The 10,493-nt window shown below is 40.5% G+C and overlaps 1 pseudogene; it reads right to left on the reverse strand.

Annotated features, from left to right (window-relative positions):
• Positions 1-601: 601 nt before the first annotated feature.
• LOC132486749 (serine/threonine-protein kinase PAK 1-like) lies at positions 602-7,383 on the reverse strand (annotated as a pseudogene).
• Between the last annotated feature and the right edge of the window lie 3,110 nt (positions 7,384-10,493).

Here is a 10,493-nt window from a genome sequence, read left to right on the forward strand (position 1 = left end):
GCTGTTTGAAATCATATTAGTTATGAAACTTCTGTCCCGCAAGGAACCCCTTCCCAAAGATCATGACTTGCTTGTAATGACCAGTGTTACGTAGTCTTGGTTATAGGTTACAAGCATCTGGAGGGTTCAAGCAATACTGCCTTACTTGCTGTAGAACCATGCCTAAATCCAGTGAGATGAATAGTGACTTACTTTTTCAATATGCTTAATAAGGCCTAGGTTCCCAGACAGCAAAACAAATTCTCCAAACTTTTGTAATATGGGTTGAAATGTACCCAATACTACTTAGATGTACAGCAGATTATACATTTCTTTATTTCAAATAATCTCATCTTGTCCTTGAGTCCCCACTGCCACTGATAATTGAAGAAAAACTTAGTCTCTAGATAAAATTAGAAAACCATAATTCAAAAAGACACATGCACTCCAATGTTCACTGCAGCGCTATTTACAACAGACAGGTTATGGAAGCAACCTAAATGTCCATCAACAGAAGAATAGATAAAGAAGATGTGGTACATATACCACATCTTCTTTTTTTTCAAAATGAGCATTTATTTCACAGAAGCCTTAGCACAAAGAGACTGGGGTGAATGTGGTTTTAGTGATTGTTCTTGGTTGCCTCCTTTACTGCTGCAATCAGTGGAGTGAGACTGGAGAGGGGCTTGGCAATCTTCAGGAACTGATGCTGCAGCATCTCTTTAGCTAAACTTCTCTTCTCCACATCCATTTCAAGACAGCGGTTCAGAAAGTCTCGGAAGATAGCTGACAGCTTCTCTGGGTTCTGAAGCTCCGGGGTCCCATTGGTGGCGATGGGGTACAAGGCTCTCAGAGGACTTTCACTGAGGTATGGGGGCTCCACTTCAATCATTTCTATGGCCATGATGCCCAGGGACCAATGTCAACCTTAGGCCCATAGGCCTTCCGTGTCACAACCTCTGGTGCCATCCAGTACGGTGTTCCCACCATGGTGCTCCGTTTGCTCTGCTCTGGGGTGATCTGGGTACAGAATCCAAAATCAGTTAGCTTGACAGAGCCATCCATTCCCAGCAGGATGTTGTCACTCTTGATGTCTCTATGAATAACTTGGTTCGAATGCAGAAACTCCAAAGCCTGCAGGCACTCACAGCACACAGCTGCAATCTGGCCTTCATCCATGCAGGTTTCTGTTACCACGTCTGTCAAAGGACAATGGAATATTACTCAGCCATAAAAAGGAATGAAATTGGGTCATTTGTAGGGATGTGGATGGACCTCGAGAGGGTCATACAGAGTGAAGTAAGTCAGAAAGAGAAAAACAAATATCGTATATTAACACATATATGTGGAATCTAGAAAAATGGTACAGATGAACTGGTTTGCAGGGCAGAAATAGAGACACAGATGGAGAGAACAAATGTATGGACACCAAGGAGGGAAACAGGGGGTGGGGGGAGAGGAGTTGGGATGAATTAGGAGATTGGGATTGACATATATACACCAGTATGTATAAAATAGATAACTAATAAGAGCCTGCTGTACACTTCACTGTACAGTAGAAACTAACACAATATTGTAAAACAACTATACCCCAGTTAAAAAAAAAAAAGAGACCCCAGAGAGCTCCCTACTCCTTTCACCATGTGAGGACACAGCAAAGAGATGGTCGTCTATGAACCAGGCAGTGGGCTTGCACCAGACACTAGATTTGTCAGGGCCTTAATCTTGGATTTCTCATCCTCTAGAACTGTGAGAAATAAAATTCTCTTGTTTATAAAAAAAAAATTAACTGTTACCTCCAGTTAAAATTCTCTTAATCAATCCATAATTTTAACTTCCTATCAAAGACATTTCTTACAGCCAGAGGGGTCTCCTCTCCCCACTCTTCCTTGCTAAGATTGTTGCTGAGTAGAGAAGGAAGCTTCTATGTATTAATGATGGCGGGAAGAAGGGCCTTTAGTCTACCTCCTATTCTCTTGATCTGTGCCATCCAATACAATAGTCACTAGCCATGGGTGGCTACTGAGCACTGGAAATGTGGATGGGCCACATGGAGCTGTGCAGTAAATGTAAAATACATACTGGCTTTCCAAGGTGTAGTACCCAAAAGTATATACATAAACTATCTCCTTAATATTTTATATAGATTTCAAGTTAAAATGAAAATATTTTGGCTTGTATTGGGTTAAATAAATGTTAACTATTCAAATTAATTTCACCTATTTTTAACTTTTTTAATGTGGCTGCTCGAAAACTGTAAATTGTATGTGTAGCTTGCTGCTCTGGGTCTTCTCCTACCTCCAGTGTAGTGTGTCCTCAGTCATCAGCCCTGGCATCTGCTGAGGACTGTCTGGTCCTGCATGGTAACTACTAATAATGGCTACTGTGCCCATTGCGGGGACAATCCTCCAGGTGTAAGTTCTTCACCAACTACAGCTTTCTTTTCCCAGCCCAAGCCACTTTGATCTTTCAGTCTGTGATATTGTGATTTATAATAAGAAATACATATTTGTTCTTTGTCCTGTTTCTGGCACAGAGCTCCTAAAACCCTTGGCATTTCCTCTGACAAGAGCAGATACAGGTGTGTCTTGTTATGTTAATGAGGTGACTTTGTGAAAGCACTGAAGGGTGGGGCTGGTTGCCAGGGAACCAACCTTGTGAGTAGAGGGTTGGAATTCTCAATCCCACCCCCATGACCTTCCCCTGGAGGCTGGAAGTTGAATCAATTGCCAATGACTAATGATTGAATCAATCGTGCCTGTGTAATGAAGCATCCACTAAAACCCCAAAGGACAGGGTTTAAAAACCCTTCTGGGTTGGTAAACAGGTGGAGATTTGGGAAGCGTAGTGGGCTCAGAGAGGGCATGGACTCTCCGAGCCATTTCCCCATAACTTTCCCTATGCATTTCTTCCATCTGGTTATTCTTAAATTACATCATTTTATAATAAACCAGTAATCTAGTAAGTAAAATGCTTCTCCGAGTTTCATGTGCTGCTCTAGCAAATTAATTGAACATGAGGGGGGGTGTCATGGGAACCTCTGATTTATAGTCAGAAGTACAGATGACAATCTGGACTTGCAACTGGCATCTTAAGTTAGGCAGAGAGTTTGTGTGAGGGACAGTCTCGTAGAAATGAACCCTTAACCTGTGGAATCTGACACTGTCTCCAGGTAGATAGTGTCAGAATGGAGCTGAATTGTAGGACATGCAGCTGGGGTCCAAGAATTGTTTGCTTGGTGGTGTGGTAAACTCCCCCCAACACATGCCCACATTCAAATTGGGTGTAGAATGTTTACAGTCCTTGCAGCATCTCTGCTTTCTACCATTTAGTAGCATATAGGACTTCCCTGGTGGTCCAGTGGGTAAGACTCCATTTGCGGGTTCCATCCCTGGTTGGGGAACTAAGATCCTGTATGCCTCATGATGCAGCCAAAAAAAAAAAAAAAAAAGTAGCATATGAAGGTCATAGGCTTTGAATAATACTGTATCTCAGGCCCATTGCTCTAGAGTCCTCCCAGTGCCCTTGTTAATTTATCATTCCAGAGCTATGATAGATAAAGCCATGAGGCTGATTACAAGCCTGGATGTTCTCAAATTCTCCCTCAAGCTATCTGGGTTTACTATCATCTTGCTACACCCTCCTTTGCCCAAGGCTGAGAATGATGGCTCATCAAATTCCTATTCCAGGATTCAATTATGCTTATCTTCTCTCAGGTTGCAGCCCTCCTAATCTGTCTCGTTTTCTCTTATCACGTAAAACTTTCTCTTTCCTCTTCCTGTCTGAAAGGTCTTTCCTATCCATCATGTTCTGCATGCTTCTTACACTATGCGTGATCGTAAAACTCTATAATCTGAGTTCATGAGATCGGCTCTTGATATTCAAAGGGGAGCGTTTAGAAGACAGACTATAGAGCCACTGAGCTCTATTGGAGATCATCACTAACTTCGGGGACATAAATGCATGAGTTCCAGTTTTACCTGCACTGTCAAGGATTTGCTGAAATCCTGTAATTCTCTATATAACAATTGCTTCTAACCTTCACATAAACTATTTCATTTCTTCCTTTATAATATGTTTTTAAAAAGTTGTACTTTAAGTAATTACTATACTTACAGGTATCTGCAAAATATATGTATTTTGTAAAAGTACACATATTCACTTTAAAAATTCAAAAATAAAATAAAATTAATTAAAATAGAAATTAAAAATTCATACAGCACAGAAAAAGCCAAATAAGAATAAAAGTACCCAAAATACCCCAAAAATGATAACTGCTGCTAACAATTTTGTGACTATCTTTCCAGATACTGTGATTCCAGATTATTATGCTTAGTAACCAATTTTAACTCAATGGGATTATTCTATACATGCTATCTTTTTCACTGATAGATCTTGTGCATATATTTCCACATGAATTAATATAGAAACATATATTAATTTTAATGGCCACAGAGTATTCCACCGTAGGATTGTATCTTAATTTTTCTGTCTAGTACCATATTAATGGATTGGGAGGGGGCTAAAATAAAGCCAGAAAGGGACATCCTAACAGATAAAACATTTTGCATTTGTGCAATTACTCCTTACAATAAATTCTAGAATTGGGATTGGTGGGTCAAAAGCTGTATACATTTTATATTTTGATACAGTGTCTCAAATTGCCTTGTAGAAAAGTTGTATTGATTTATATACCTACAGTAAATTAGCGGGTCTGTTTTCCTTCACTTCCTACAACAATGGGTCATATCAATCTTTTTTTTTCTTTTTCTTTTTTCCTTTTTTTTTTTTTTTTTTTTTGCGGTACACAGGCCTCTCATCACTGTGGCCTCTCCCATTGTGGAGCACAGGCTCCGGACGCACAGACCCAGCGGCCATGGCTCACGGGCCCAGCCGCTCCGCGGCACGTGGGATCCTCCCAGACCGGGGCACGAACCCACATCCCCTGCATCTGCAGGCAGACTCCCAACCACTGTGCCACCAGGGAAGCCCCATTTCAATCTTTCACAACTTTATAGATATGGAAATTATATTTCACAGTTGTGTTTGGGTTTTTTTTAGTAGATTTTTTTTTTTAATTTTTTGGCCACACAGCATGAGGGATCCTAGTTCCCCAACCAGGGATAGAGCTTGCGCTACCTGCAGTGGAAGCACGGAGTCTTAACCACTGGACCGCCAGGGAAGTCCCTTTCACAGTTGTTTTTAGTTCATGTCTTTGATTATTAATAAAGCCAGAAGTATTTTTATATTTATTTACCAATATGTTTCTTCAGGGATCATTGGCCTGTTAAAATCTATCACAGATTTTTTCCTACTGAATTGTTAATTTTTTATAGATTTATTCATTTGTACATTATGGCTATTAATTTTTTGACATGTGTTATGAATTTTTCCTAATTTTTTAATGAATCTTTTAGCTCGTTTATGGTATTCTTGCCCTAAAGATGTTTTAAATTATAATGTAGTTTCCAGTTCCTGTGATAATTTCAAAACAACAAAATATAAATATATACACTTAGATTCCCTTCAAGTTCTTTTACATTTAAATCGTTAATTTATCTTAAAGTTTACAGGTATCTAAAAGTAGGGATTTAACTTATCTTTTCTAAATCACTAGCCAGCTGTTCAAAAATATTATTTGATGAATAATTCATCTTTTGTGCCACTAGTTTGAATATACCTTTACCATATAATGAATGCCATATTTAACTTGGTCCTATTTTTAGACTCACCAGCTTTTTCTATAACCTATTTCTGAGCCAATAATGCACTGTTTTTCTTTTTTGGTAGCTTTATGGTACATTTTTACATGTGGTAAGGCATATTATAATCCTCCAAATTCATTCTTCCCCACCCTACTCTATTCCTTTGCTCTCTGGCTTTTGGTTGGGTTTGGCCAACAAAGAAAAGGGAAGGATTAGGGATTGTGAGGTCTAAGTATTTATCCTCCCAGCTCCCCACCTGTGGGTCTCTATGAATGGAGGTGTCTCTCATTCTATCAAAAGTCCCTGTTCCTAGAAGCCAGCCTCTTCCACTCAGCTTTCTCAGTTTCTAAGTTACTGAGTTCCAGTAACTTTCCTCTTTTTCCTACTTCGGTCCTGGGAGTGGTAACAGTGTCCTGGGTTACTAATCCTGAGGTGTTGCACTAGACCTTACAATTTCCCTTATATGCTGCCAAAACTTCATCAATAGCCCCTCTCCTCTCGGTACCCCGACTTGATTGTGTCATCTGTCTCTGGCTGGGAACCGTACTGATACAAGTGGTAATAGTGAATATCTCTATCTAATCCTGGCTTAAACTGGAATGCTTACAGTGTTTCACCATTAACCATCCTTCACTACATCAAACCATCTCTACTGTCCTTGAACATGCTCTATCGCCTCTTCCTTCCCTCTCAGCACATGGTCTCACCTGCTACTATATCTGCAAACTTATATGCAGTCCTTTCTTCCTTCCCTCCTCTCACAGTGGGAGAGAGATTTCTCCTTTTGTCTCAGCTGAATTCCTCTGGCTATTAAGCTCAGGATTCCATCCTTTCATTTTTCTCAGGGATCTTGGGCTATCACCCCTTCCACTCACTCAAGTTACCAGATCGAAATATTTCATGACTGTCAATTCTTTTTTTTTTGTCACACTGCACAGCATACAGGCTCTTAGTTCCCCAACCAGGGATCAAACCTGGGCCCCCTGCAGTGGAAGCTCAGAGTCCTAACCATTGGACCACCAGGGAAGTCCCCATGCCTGTCTATTATTAAAGTGAAGTCCCCAATGACTCGAGTCCCACTCGTTTCTTCCCTCGCTCTTCCTCTTCACCATTGAGTTTCAAACTTTACTGGGCATTTATTCCTCAACTTCCTCTAATTCCATGGAAACGTCTCCTGCAAGATCACTGTGTCAGAAGTGGACACAGTGAACAGTGTAAGAGGTTTCTTTGGGAATAGCACCTGTGAAATATGAAAGGGGAGGAAGCAGGATTGGAACATAGAAGGCCTTCAGATGGTGATGCAAATCTGAAAAATTCTTGGTCAATCCAACAAGAAGTCCTGGGGCAAAAATTGCTCCTTAAAGGAGCCCTGGGCTGGGCAGAAGTGTCCTTACTTACTCAATGTTCTTGATAAGCTCCATCGTTTGCTGTGGGCTGTCCAGGAAGAGCTTGGCCTCAGTCTGAAAGCTGAGGCAGATTTGGGAGGTACTAAAATCTGGAATCTGTCAGCTCAATGACATGGATCATTCTGTCCTTAAAAAACATCCTCTGATTCTTCCCTGTTACTCTCTCAGCTTCTTCTCAATCACATTTGAAAGACTCTTTCTCTGACCATCCACTTACGCTGTTCCTCAGGGTTTGGTCCCAGGTCTTGTTTGTTTTGTACCCTGAATACTCTATCTAGAAAAGACTCACACATGTCAATAGCTTCAAAATGCTGGTGGCTTACAAATGCACGGCTCTAGCCACGATCTCTGTCCTAAGCTCTAGGCCTGTGTAGCCAACAGCCCAGGAGACATTTTCACCCGCATGTCTCACAGGCACCTTAAGTCTTCCTAACTGAATTCTTTACTTTTCCTCCAAACCTGCTTCTTCCCCTCCAGCATTTTCTATCTCAGTCACCTACCTGGTTGTCCGTTATCCTCATCTCCTCCCTCTCTACAATCTTACGCAATCGATAAGTCTTGTCTTTTAAAAACTTTAACCACCTCTCCAATCTGTGCTGTTCATTATCACTCCACTATCTTATCTCAAGCCAGGGTATTTTTCTCTTCTAAAATATTGCAGCAGCCTCCAAACTGTTTTTTTTTTTGTTTTTTTTTTTTTTTTTTTTTTTTTTGCGGTACACGGGCCTCGCACTGTTGTGGCCTCTCCCGTTGCGGAGCACAGGCTCCGGACGCGCAGGCTCAGCGGCCATTGTTCACGGGCCCAGCCGCTCTGCGGCATGTGGGATCTTCCCGGACCGGGGCACGAACCTGTGTCCCCTTCATTGGCAGGCGGACTCTCAACCACTGCACCACCAGGGAGGCCCCCAAACTGGTTTTTTTACCTTTCTGCTTTCTGTCCTAGCTTCATCCAACCTTATTATTCATTAAATAAATAAAAAATTTAAATAACCATGTGTCTGGTGAGGGAAATGCTGGTTAAAGCAACACTGAAATATAATTTTGACCAGTTGTATTCACTTCTTGTACTTTTCTCTCTAAGAAATCACCAAAACTTGGTGGCTTAAAACAACAGCAATTTATTCTCTCGCAGTTCTAGAGCCCCAAAATCTGAAATCAAGGTATTGGCAGGACCACATTCCCTCTGCAGACTCCAGGGAAAAATCTGTTCTTTACCTCTTCCCTCTTCTGGGGACTGCCGGCATGGCATCCCTGGCTTGTGTCCCCACCCTCCCATCTCTGCCTCTGTCTTCACATTGTCTTCTTCTCTGAGAGTCTGCCTCAAAACTTCCTCTGCCTCTCTCTTTTAAAAATACACATGATTGGGACTTCCCTGGTTGCACAGTGGTTAAGAATCTGCCTGCCAATGCAGGGGACACAGGTTTGATCCCTGGTCCAGGAAGATCCCACATGCTGCGGAGCAACTAAGCCCATGCACCACAACTACTGAGCCCATGTGCCACAACTACTAAAGCCCACGTGCCTAGAGCCCGTGCTCCACAACAAGAGAAGCCACTGCAATGAGAAGCCCTCGCACCACAACAAAGAGTAGCCCCCGCTCACCACAACTAGAGAAATCCCACACACAGCAACAAAGGCCCAATGCAGCCAAAAAAAAAAACAAAAAAAATATGATTGCATTTAGGGCCCCCTGCATAATCCAGGATAAAACCTCCTCTCAAAATCTTTAACTTAATCACATCTTTTGTCATGTAAGTTAATACTCAGACTGTGAATATTAGGACGTAGTCTTATCTTTTGGGGAGTCTACCATTCAGTCTCACTACACCTATCAAATTAGCAAAGCTTTAAATAGAATGAACATTCAGTGCAAGCAAAAGTGACAAAAAACAGTATGCATACACATCCGCAGCTGGTGAGGCTACAAATTGGTATAAATCTGTTCAAAACAATGTAATAGTATGAATTAAAGCCATTAAAAATATTGATACTCTTGGACTTCCCTGGTGGTCCAGTGACTAAGACTCCATTGCTCGCAATGCAGGGGGCCCGGGTTCCATCCCTGGTCAGGGAACTAGACCCACGTGCTGCAACTAAAGTGTTCGCATGCTGCAACTAAATGTCCGGCACACGGCAACAAAGATCCTACCTGCTGCAGCTAAGACCCCACACAGCCAAATAAATAAATAAAATTAAAAAAAAATATTCATACTCTTATCTAGTAATCTCACATCTAAGAAGTTGTCTTAGACAAATATATTTAAATATGGACAAACAGAAGATTCAAATTTATATATGTATATACATTTATATACATATGGAGAAAAGACTAGAAAAAATGCATGAAATGCCTGTCATAGTTATCTCTGGATAGTAACATTATGGACATTCTTATTTAAATTTGCCTAGGATTTTAAAATATTTTAGGATGAGCATGCATTACTTTAATAATCATTTAAGTCGATTTTCAAGTTTAATCATATGAAATGTGGATTGTAGTTTGATTCACAATGAAGGAATATATGACCAGCCATAGAAGACTTGTGAATTACTTTCCAAAATATTTAAAAGCCTATCTGGGAAAAAAAAAAAAAAAAGAAAACCTATATGGCTATACCTCAGGAGCCAAAGCAAGGCAATAAAAAGTAGATTCTGGAAGTCAAACTTTTGAGATTTGTGATTATACACCCAAATATTCCAGGGTTCATTTATCTCTGGAGAAATTTTAAAATAAGAGAGAGATAAGTGAAGCTGGGATGGCCCCTATTATGAGGCTAAAGGGGACCCAAGAAGTCACCTTGTTTATTTTATCACCTGAAGGCAGGCAGCTGCTCTAGGGAAATGTAAATGTCTCTTGTTTTAAAAAAACGTATTCTAAAAAAAAAAAAAAAGTATTCTATGTCCTGGCTATTGTAAATAGTGCTGCAATGAACATTGTGGTACATGTCTCTTTTTGGATTATGGTTTTCTCAGGGTATATGCCCAGTAGTGGGATTGCTGGGTCATTTAAAAATTTTAAACTAAATTTTTAGTTTATTAAGGAACCTCCATTCTCCATAGTGGTTGTATTAATTTACTTTCCCACCAACAATGCAGGAGGGTTCCTTTTTCACCACACTCTTTCCAGCATTTATTGTTTGTAGATTTTTTGATAATGGTCATTCTGACCGGTGTGAGGTGATAACTCATTATAGTTTTGATTTGCATTTCTCTAATAATTAGTGATGTTGAACATCTTTTCATGTGCCTCTTGGCCATCTGTATGTCTTCCTTGGTGAAATGTCTTCCGTCCATTTTTTAACTGAATTGTTTGTTTTTTTGATATTGAGCTCCATGAGCTGTTTGTATATTTTGGAGATTAATCCTTTGTGCATTGTTTCATTTGCAAATATTTTCTCCCATT

The sequence above is a fragment of the Mesoplodon densirostris genome, chromosome 3 (assembly GCF_025265405.1).
Source record: "Mesoplodon densirostris isolate mMesDen1 chromosome 3, mMesDen1 primary haplotype, whole genome shotgun sequence".
Classification (NCBI taxonomy): Eukaryota; Metazoa; Chordata; class Mammalia; order Artiodactyla; family Ziphiidae; genus Mesoplodon; species Mesoplodon densirostris.